General features: G+C 40.7%; 1 pseudogene; it reads left to right on the plus strand.

The window, feature by feature from the left end:
* Positions 1-210: 210 nt before the first annotated feature.
* On the plus strand, positions 211-695 carry LOC119047511 (peptidyl-prolyl cis-trans isomerase A-like; annotated as a pseudogene).
* Positions 696-10,907: the final 10,212 nt, after the last annotated feature.

Raw genomic sequence — 10,907 nt, forward strand, 5'->3', positions numbered from 1 at the left:
GCACACGGGATGCCAAACCATCGTGACTGTCACTCCTGCCTATTTAAACCAAGTAGGTATTTTCCACTGAGGCAGAACTGGACGTTGCTTTCCAGAACATGTGGAGAAATCTTCATGCAGCCATTTAACTTGGACGTGGGGATCAAGAAATTAATGCTGGAGGCCTCGCAGACGCCAACACCGCTGCCTCGGACCTTCTGGTGCTCGGCCATGGTCAGCCCCATCGGGTTCTTCGCTGTGAGCCTTTGGGACGTGCCTCCTTCGAGCTGTTTGCAGACAAAGTTCCAAAGATGGCAGAAAACTTTTGTGCTCTGAACACTGGGGAGAAAAGATTTGGTTATAAAGGCTCCTGCTTTCACAGGATTATTCCGGGATTTATGCGTCAGGGTGGGGACTTCACACGCCACAGTGGCACAGGCGGCAAGTCCATCTACCGGGAGAAATCTGATGATGAGAATTCCATCCTGAAGCACACGGGTCCTGGCATCTTGTCCACAGCAAATGCTGGACCCATCACAAACCATTCCCAGTTCTTCATCTGCACTGCCAGGACCGAGTGGCTGGACGGCAAGCCTGTGGTCTTCGGCCAGGTGAAAGACGGCATGGATGTTGTGACGGCCATGGAGTGCTACAGGTCCAGGAATGGCAAGACCAGCGAGAAGGTCACCATTACTGACTGTGGACAACTCTCATAAATTTGACTTGTGTTGTATCTTAACCACCAGACCATTCCCTCTGTAGTTCAGGAGTCTACCCCTCCACCCCCATCTGCTTGGAATGTTTTATAATCTTTGAGCTCTCGACACAGTTCATTGGATTCCATGTTTTCCTTACCCCTTCCAAATCTAGCTGGTTTGCAGAGTTCACTTTACGATTATGAAATAAAAACTAAACACCACCAACAAAAAGAAATTAATGCATGAAGTCTGCCCATGCAGCCCCGTGACAGCTCTCATAGTAGCAGTCACTGTATGCTTTTATCCTGTGTCTTAAGACCATTGATGTAAGTAGGTGACATGTACATTTTGGAAATCGGTGCAGAGATTTTTAAAAAATCCACATTTTTGCTTTCGAAGAAAATGTCACAGAGAAATATATGGAAATAACACAGTCCAAGTTTTGCAAATCAAGGTCTGTATGATATCTATTTAAATTAAGGCTGCACATGTTAAAGTACAAACTCACTCATTTGTGCACTCATCTTTTCATTCATTTAACAAATATTTTTTGAGCAGGAACTATAGCCCAGGAACTAGTCTATGTAATATCTTGGATTCATTTAAGACTCTATTACATTGTTTCCACAATGAGACAAGTCTCTTAAGGTTTTTACTTGTTGTTCCTGAAACAGGAAAGCTTTCAGCTGCCCACACATGGTCTAAGAACATCACACACCTGAAAATACTGTACAGTTTCTTTGTCGGAACGAGTGGCATTTCATAGTAAAGCAAACTTTGTTGGAAGCTATAAATAACTTGTCAGTTTAGAATGGAAAAGACGTTAATGTGTAGGAGGGAAGATTTGTATTTGGCAACAAGTAGTTTGCAATGATTTTGTGGTGAATAAGGACCTTCTTAAAAATATTGTCTCAAATATATTTTAAAACTCATGTCTTCTGCCTTCTTGGAAGTAGATTTTCAATGTACTGACACGGTGCCAAACGATGTTTTGGCTGAACTTCTTTCTGGTCCATATGCCGACCAGCTTCTTGTTTGGGAGTTGGGAACTGTGCACGTGCGACCTGAGTGGATGGGAAAGCCCCCTGCATATCCTGACTATCACAGAACTTCCCGAGTTGGCTCTGCAGGGGGTGCATCGAGGGGAGGAGTGATTATCATCAGATCGCAGATCTGATGAAATGGAGACATTAAGGGTCAGGACCCAGCATGTCCATCTGCTCTCTAAGGGGCTTCTTGAGACTGGATTGCTATGGGATTCATAACACAGCTGGCTCTTAACAGGACCTAAATGTTGTTTAGGATCTGGTAGCAAATGACACACCATGAAGAGATGATTCCTAGAAATTATGTTTTATGAATACATTACTATGAGGGGTTTGGTCTAGTTGAACACAAACTAAAGGAAAAAGATTTCCAGGGTTTTTTTCCTTCCCTTCCTTCCTTCCTTCCTTCCTTCCTTCCTTCCTTCCTTCCTTCCTTCCTTCCTTCCTTCCTTCCTTCCTTCCTTCCAAAACATTTTATTTATTTTTTATAGAGAGGGGAAGTGAGGGAAAAAGAGAAGAGAAACATCAATGGGTGAGAGATACATTGATTGGTTGCCTCTTTTTCGCCCCCAACTGGGAATTGGCCCACAACCCAGGCATGTGCCCTGACTGGGAATTGAGCCAGTAACCTTTTGGTTCAGAGCCTGGTGCTCAACCCACTGAACCACATCAGTTGGAGCTCACCTTGGTTTATGAGTTTGTTTTCCCAGTGTGGAAGGGAGAGGACAGGGCCATACACTCTCTACGACTTGAGGAAGAAGCTGAAGGAACTCCTTTTATTAGATACTATGAAACCAAGGTGATGGATGCAGTGCTGTGTTTTAGGGCAAAATGGACAAGACGTGACCATAGTTAAAGGGAGAAGAGCAGGGCAGGAGGAGTGGCTCTGGTACAGTGAGGCCTGCTGGGAACATGGGACGGCAGCAGTGGGGATGTCCGGACACCCAGAAAGTACCAGAGGCCTCTTTGGGAGCTAAGGTGCTGTGGGCCCCCTGAGTATAGACTGAGGTAAGAGTCACACAAATTTATTTATTTCAGCCATTGTGACTTTCTCCAAGGCTGTTCCAGTGAAAAAAGCAGTAGATGGAGCCAAAAGTGTTTAAAAGTCGCGTAGTAGAGCCCTTCTTACAATGAAAGCTCTTTCCAAACATAGGTCTATAAAATGAATAAAAGAGTGCTCCGTGTTGAAGCTGCCTGCTCACCAGACATCCAGTTTTTTGCAGTTCCTCCAAGTGCTTCCAATTTGCAGCCAAGTCGGAGATCCACTTTCTGGGAGCAGTGCCTCTCTGGCTTCACTGTGCCTACAAATCACCTGGGGATTTTGTTAAACTGCAGATGTGGCTTCAGGAGGCCTGGGATGGGTCTGAGGTTCTGCATGTCTAGCAAGCTCCCAGGTGATGCTGATGGTGGGAGGTAAAACACAGTTGAAACAGCAGGGGCTTGGAGCACTGCTTCCCACACTGTTGTGGGCATCGACATCCGCCAGAGGGCTCATTCAAACACAGATTAGTGTGCCCTGCTCCCAGTGTCAGAGTCCGTCAGTTTTGGGTGGGGCCTGATAACTTGCATTTCTAATAAGTTCTCAGGCTATATAGTTCTGGACACGATCCTGCAGGGTGGTGGCTCTCAAACCTGGCCACACCTGGCAAACTTCTAAAGCACTCTCAGCCAGGCACCTCCACCACTCTTCATCCCCCTGCCTCCCTGATCCCACTCTCACAGAATCCGGCCCAAAGCTCCCGTGTGGCCCACACGTGGGGTCAGGTTTGAGAATCACTGATAGAAGGCCTCATAGGTCAAACGAGGACTTCAGGTTCAATTCTAAATATTATACTAGGTACGAGTCATCTCTGCTTTTAGAAATGATTCATGACGGGACACGAAGTTGTTTTAAAGCAGGTCACTGATGAAACTCTGACAACTGAACAATGTGCCTTTATTTGGATAGTGAAGGAATAATCCATATGAGACTGGCACTGTCTTTATTATCACTTTTATTACAAATGAGGGAGACTTAGAAAGGTTAATCAGACAACTCTAATTCCTGCAGAGAAATATATTTAAAAGTACACAAATTAGTTAATTTTGAAATCCACTCATGCCAAACTGGCTATATAGTCTTGTTACTACTTTCTATTAACTTTGGTCAGTTCCATTATGGGTTATACAGCAGACGCTAATTACTGAGAGCCTATAATTTGGAGTGTCAGGTAATTGAAACTTAGGTTCTCTGTGAATGTCTGTGTCATGCGCAATACATTATTAAACACTAATCATTTAAAGTGAGAATGAAGTCAATTGAAGTCAGCTCCAGTAGTCAGTGGTTAATAATAAAATTGAAACTACAGATAATTAACCTGGGTCCCAAAAAATCTCATTTCAAGTTGGCCTGCAAAAATTTTTTTTGCCACTTGGTATTAATTGTGACATGTTAATATGTCTAATTTTATTTGGCTCATCTACATTCCCCTCGTGTAGTCGGAATGAAAAGCAGAGCAAAGCTCTACACCCAAGAAAGAAAGAAAACGATCTATCCCACACTTGTATTAGTATTTCATCTTCTTTACTGACTTAATACTCTGAGGTTACCAACACAGACCTCAATGAAAATGGTTAGTCTTTTAAAAAATACAAAATGGATTTTAATTTCAAATGAAATTTTATTTTATAAAATTTGATCACTTGATTTTTTTTAAATGAAAAAGCCTCAATAGAATGATGGAAATGCATATCACTGACCATTTATATGTATATATATATACACACACACTATAGTAAATATAAAATGTAACATACAAACAATATAGATGATATAACAAATATGTACCTGTACAATATAAATTATCTATCTATCTTTATCTCTATATCTGTATTTATATAATTTCCTTCCTGGTTTTTGCTTCTGAAATTGCCCATGTGATGCTTTGGATACTATAGTGGCATCCCTTATAATGATACATCTTGTACAGAGCAGAACAAAATGTGCAGACTCCTAAAAGCATGGTCTCAGTAACAGTTATTGTAAACTCACCTCTGTGAGTTGCAGGAAAGACTCCAGAGTCCTGCAGCATGCATTTTCCCAGTACACGTATGCCGTGCTGCTATGAAAAGAACAACTTTTACTTCCTCTGCTACTTTTGTGCAACTTATCATCCTAGTGGGGTTTGAGAGCCTTAACCTCCAGTATTTTGTTTTCAATAAGAGCAACACTTCATATGTGAGAAAGTAAATGAAATCCACTGAGACTAAGGTGAGAAATTGGCATTTTCTGTAGGTTCTATGGCATGATATGATGGTTAAGACCTTGGCGCTCTAGAGCTAGACTCAAGAGGTCAAAATCCAGGCCTCACCTCTTAATAGCTCATTATTAAGCTCAAATATTGTATTAAGTACAATATTTAAGTGCCTAACTATTCTGGGCTTTAGTTTCCTCATCTGAAAAATAAGCATACTACTTATTGTGCCTTCCTCATATGGTTGCTGTGTTATCAAATGAGCAATTGCATGAATGCACCTAGAACAGTACTGACAGTGCAGTGTATATTTTAATGTAAATATGCACATGTATCCTGAAATCAATTGCTTCTCACCACATCTAGAGCTGCCATTCTGTCCACCATGACTTCTTGCTTTACTCTTAAAACTGACTTCTATTGGGTGTCTCTGCATTCACTCTAAACCCATTCTGCAACCTCAGTCAGGGTGAATTACATTTTTTTACATAAATTTAATCCTGTCACTCACCTGCTCAAAACTTTTCCAAGTTTAAGGTAAATTCGCTTAGACTAGAATATCAAGCCTTTCCCATTGCCCCTAAGACCCTCCATGATCTGGCCCTGGTTGGCTGTTCCGGACTCACTGCCTACCAGGCTCCCTTCGGTCACTACACTTCCGTCTGCATCTCATCTCATCGCATGGCCTTTACATGCAGTGATTCCCACATCTGCAGTGTTCCGACTCTGCCTCTGCACACCTAAGTTTTCAGGCCCCCTGCTCACATGTCCTCTTAAAAGTGACGTACATCATTATCATATCAAAATAGGCACAGACATTATCTTCTGTGCCTTGGAATCATGACTGTTACATTTTTTTACCTTTACATTTTTTAGCAGCTGAAATTATATTACTTATTTTATTGTTTACTTGTATCTTGTTTGCTTCCCTTACTCGCCCTGAGTACCTATAACTGTAACATGCTGGGGCTCAATACATATTTGTTGATTAAGTGGATGCTTTTTATATATTTTGAAAAATGAAAGAAGAACGATTGAAGGTATTTATTGGAAGGTTGTGAATTATTTCCACTTGTTAGCTATACAGATGGAAAAGCATCTTTTTGCTTCATTTGTTTTTCCTCTCTCAGAGATTGCTGTCTAGTGCGGCCTGTTGTTCATCTGCAAACCATCTTTCTATATATCTTATCTTTTGGGGGGCGAGGTGTTTAAAACAAAACAGGAATTCTGGGTCCCATTTCTCCACCTTGGTGGAAACTAAACAATTCCACATGTATGATTTTCATGACCCCAGAATTGTTGTATTTTGTATGAACTTTTACAGATGGAAGGTATCTCACATAAAGGCAATTCCTACAAATTGCTGTGTCCTCTCTCCATTCATATGCCAGGTCCTGAATAGCTTATATGAGACCCTCCTGGCGTACCATGCATAACATTGGAAGCTGTGTGAATACAATTTAGAAGGGTCTATACAGACTTTCCCTTGTCTTCTCCTAGCACTCAACTCTGTCATTTCTGACCCGTTGGGTTGAAAAACCAGGGCAGATCCCAGAATAGATGCTTCTGGGAGACCCGAAGTCCAAGATGTGACAGAACCTTACATGGTGCTTTGAATAATTTTTGTTTATTTTTCACTAAATAAGGTAAGTTTCTTCCTATCTGAATGCTAGAAAAGGGAACACACTGTTAATATCTACAAGAATTTAATTTTCTAAGCGTCAATGTAAATTTTCTGTTGTAAGAGTCCCACCCTCACCCCAAAAATATATTTAAATACTAAAACTGAATAGACACAGGCATTTATACTTAGAAATTTAGAATATAATTTAAAACAATAAGAAATATTTTCTATAGAAAATCAGGCTTCTATTACATTGCTTTCTAGGCAAAATACTTTAACTTCAGTATCCTGGGATTGCTTTTCTACTGACTGAGAAGTGAATAATTATATGTGAATTCATCTGCTAGCATCTATATTATCTACTTTCATTTGAAACAAAAAAAATTTTTCTCCATCAGTTAAAAGGCTAAAAATGGATGATTTTATTAGAGCATAGAAAATTCTGTGTTATTTAATTCTTTGTGTAATGAAAGGGAAACACATAAAAAAACATTGAAAAAGACTTTGCTGTTGGTAATTGTTATGATTACGGTGCCAATTTCTGCATTCAGACCTGGTCTGGAGCCAAAAAGTTGTGTATGGATACCCTTAATGTATTTTTATTATACTTATAGAAATAAGGCATAAAGAACATAATGATACCCTGAAAGGAAGGAAAAATAAAATTGTGACTGAACAACCAGTCCCTCTGATACAAATGGGGGATATCAACTAGCAAGTTTTTTTTTATTACTTAACTGGAGTTTTAGATATAAATAGAATATCAAAAGTTGCTGTTCCACACTTTTAGGTCAACCCTAATAGTCTGAAATCAGTGTCTAGCTTGTAGGTATTAACTTGGATTAAAAGCTTTGTTGGAATATTTTGATTAATGAGTTGCTTAGAAGACTGGACTTGTGAAAATCTTATTTCCCAGAAATCTCTGGGGGACTCTCGCTCTCCATAGGGTGGGAAATAGGAAGGAGAATTGTGACAGGCGGCAGTTTGCTTGCCTTTATGGCAGAGTACAGAGAACACACTGGCTTGGGAGATGGCTCTAGTACTTGAAGAGGGTGCAGCATGGTGCAGGGGAAGAGCAACCATTAATCTCTGACATCGGACAGACCTGACCTTCAAGCTGGGCTCTCCTATTTACCCAATTTACACAGCAGGTGTTATGTGTCCTCCCTTCAAAAATAAAATAAAATAAAATCATATGGTGATGTCCTAACTTCCAAAGTGATGGTAGCTGCAAGTGGAGCCTTTGGGAGGTAATTAGGTTTACATGAGGTCATCAGGGTGAAGTCCCATGAGAGGAAGAGAGACCAGAACTTTTTTTTTTCCTCTACTTAATGAGGACACAGCAAGAAGGCAGCCAACTGCAAGTCAGAAAAAGGGTCTGCAGTAGGAATCAAATCTGCAAGCACCTTGATCTTGGACTTCCCAGCCACCAAAACTGTGTAAATAAATGTCTGTGTCTTAGGCCACCCAGTCTATGGTGTTTTGTTAGAGCAGACCAAGCTTACTAAGAAGACAGCAGACACTTGAAAATACAAGAGAATGTTTCCCAGATATCAAACTTTGATTAAAAAAAAAACCCAACATTTCAGGATACAGTGTTGACTTCAGAAATAGGGAGAAAGTGTTCTAGAATAGACCACTATCTCTCTAAATATTGCTTTTCTCCCATTCTCTTTCTCCTCTCCTTCCAGTACTCCAATCATACAGATTTCTACCTTTCGACTGTGCCATATATATATATATATATATATATATATATATATATATCTTACTTTCTGCTTTATTTCTTCTGTTTTCTGTTTCTTTCTTGCATATTCTTGTTCACTTGACTTCCAGTTCACCAATCCAGGCTTATACGGTACTCAGTCTTCCATAAAACCCATCCAATGATTTCTTAATTTCAAATGTTGTATTTTTTCCATTCTAAAATGTTCATTTGTTATTTATGTGTTCCAATTTTTCACTTATTTGTTTCTACTATTCAACTAACTTTTGCTCTAATATCAAAATCACCAATGGATCATTTTTCCACTCCTGTTTTTATAAACCTGGTGTATTACATGCATTAGCATGCTTCGTAAGTTTGGATATTGTGGATAAAAAAAACTGTAGAGGCTCTGTGGATTTCTTTCAGAAAAGAGCTAGTGTTTCTTTGGCAGGCAGATAGGTCCTGCTGAGGTGTGAATTTAGACTTTGTTAGGGCTAGACTATTAATTTGTTTTACCTTATTTGACCTCATTGAGCAGACCTGAATCCTTGTGTATTTCCACTGCTCTAGTGCATTCCCTGTCTGAGGTCTTGGCTACAGTTTCCTAACGTTTCCTGGTGCCCTTTCTCTTCAGTAGGGCTTAAACTAACCTGTTTCCCAGGGCTGCATGCTGCTGAGACCTGTGCTCAGCTTTTTAGCTCTCCAGCTGCTGCTTGCATCTGGGTTCGTGGTGCACAATTTAGGTATCATCCAACAACTTGGGGAGAATATGTACACTGCTCTCTGGGCCCCTCGTGTGAATTTCTTTCACTCTAGAAATTTGCTTCTGGAGCACCTTACCCCTGCAAAACTGCCACTTTCCTTGGAGGCTCTATTTCCTTATGTTTGAATATGGAGAACTACCTTAGAGAAAAAGCCAGGTAGAATGTGAAACACACCTTCTATGCCTTCTTCTCTCGGGGGTTAGAGCACGTGATTGCTGCTTCTCCAGCGCCCAGCAGTTGTTTTGTACATTTTATATAATATATATTTTATTACCTTTTGTATATTGTATGTTTAGTTCTCATATTAGCTTCAGTCATAGCATTAAACCAGTACGAGCTACCATGCCAAGGCCAGAACTGGCTCGCCTTTACTTTCCGACTAACTGTAATGTAATTTCCATCCCACAACTCCACTGAAACCACTGTTGCTAGGGTCACCAGTGACTTCCATGGCGGCACTTCTCTGGATTCTTTCAGTCCCTATCCCACTTTATCTCTTAGCAGCCTCGACACAGTCGACCTGCTGTCTTTGGGTTTTATGCCGCACACTCTTGGTGCTCCTTCCGCCTCCATTATCCAGTTTTTTTCTCAGTCATCTTTGTTGACTTAATTCCCTTTTACTCAAACTCGAATGTTGGCTGGAAACTTTCAAAGTGTATTTCCAGTCCAGGCTCCACTTCTAACTTTACAACTTAGATCTAATGACCTCCTTGAAGTCTCCACTTGGGCGACTCAAGGACTCAAGGATTTTCAAATTTAGTAGGTCTAAAACGGAATTATTTTTGTGCTGTATGCTGACCTCCCCTTCTTCTAAAGTTCTCCTTGTCAACAAAGGATGCCGTTCTCCACCCCCACCCTCGGGCCTGTAACTCCTGCCAGGCACTTGGGAATGCCCTTGATCCTTCCCTGTCACTTCACCGCACCAGGTTTTCACAACTCATCTTTTGATCAGACTTTCAGCTTTATGAGAGTGTATCTCTTTGCCGGCAGACGATCTTACTTCACTTTGCCCTGGGCCAGATGTGCAGTTCGGGAACCCATCAGGGTCTTTTTTCTTAGGGCTTTTGAGGGCGTCGGGGCTGTGAACCGTGACATGCCATTGTATTGCAACATACAATATAAAAATTCATAGGCCGGATCTAAGTCATCCCATGAAGATTAATTTATCTTCTCTATGTTTTGTGTTAGATGTTTGGGACATTTATGATTAATTTTCAAACAAACCCAGAAACTTCAGAAATGTGGAAGCTGAGGTGGCTGTTGGGTAAATCCTGTGAGGCCGTCTTATGGAAAATAGTCACCATCTCATAGAACCGTATCTGCTAGTAGCTGAATGGCCTATCAATTTATGTCACACAGTCTAAAATTTTAGGCTCTTTTTTGAGTCATGGATAACTGGGAGTCTTAGACTGGTACATACCATCTAGTCTATTGTATGTCTTAAAATTAAAATATGTACAAAGAGAACAGTATGTTTTAGCTAATGAGTTTCCAGGAAATGTTGTAAGTAAAACGATGCTCTCATGCTTTCTAAACTCCCTTTAGGGCCCCTAGACACAGCATAGTACCTCTGACCCTGGGTGACCACGGGCAAGTCGCTTACCTTCTCTGTCTTCGTTTCCCTCTTTTATAAAAAGGTGATGATAACAGTGCCCACCTCTTTGGTGGCTGTGAGGATTAAATGACTTAGTATTAATGAAATGGCTAGAATGGGGCCTGCACAGGGTGAACATAATAACTGTTTGCTAAATACAGGATTCACAGCTTTTTCTTTTTGTTTCTGTTGTTTTGTGAAAAAACTAAAGAGTGAGGAATCTTGGAATCTTACCTTAGAGGTGCCACTGTTTATCTGTGT

Source organism: Artibeus jamaicensis, unplaced genomic scaffold (assembly GCF_021234435.1).
Source record: "Artibeus jamaicensis isolate MK-2021 breed Jamaican fruit bat unplaced genomic scaffold, CSHL_Jam_final contig_373, whole genome shotgun sequence".
Lineage (NCBI taxonomy): Eukaryota > Metazoa > Chordata > Mammalia > Chiroptera > Phyllostomidae > Artibeus > Artibeus jamaicensis.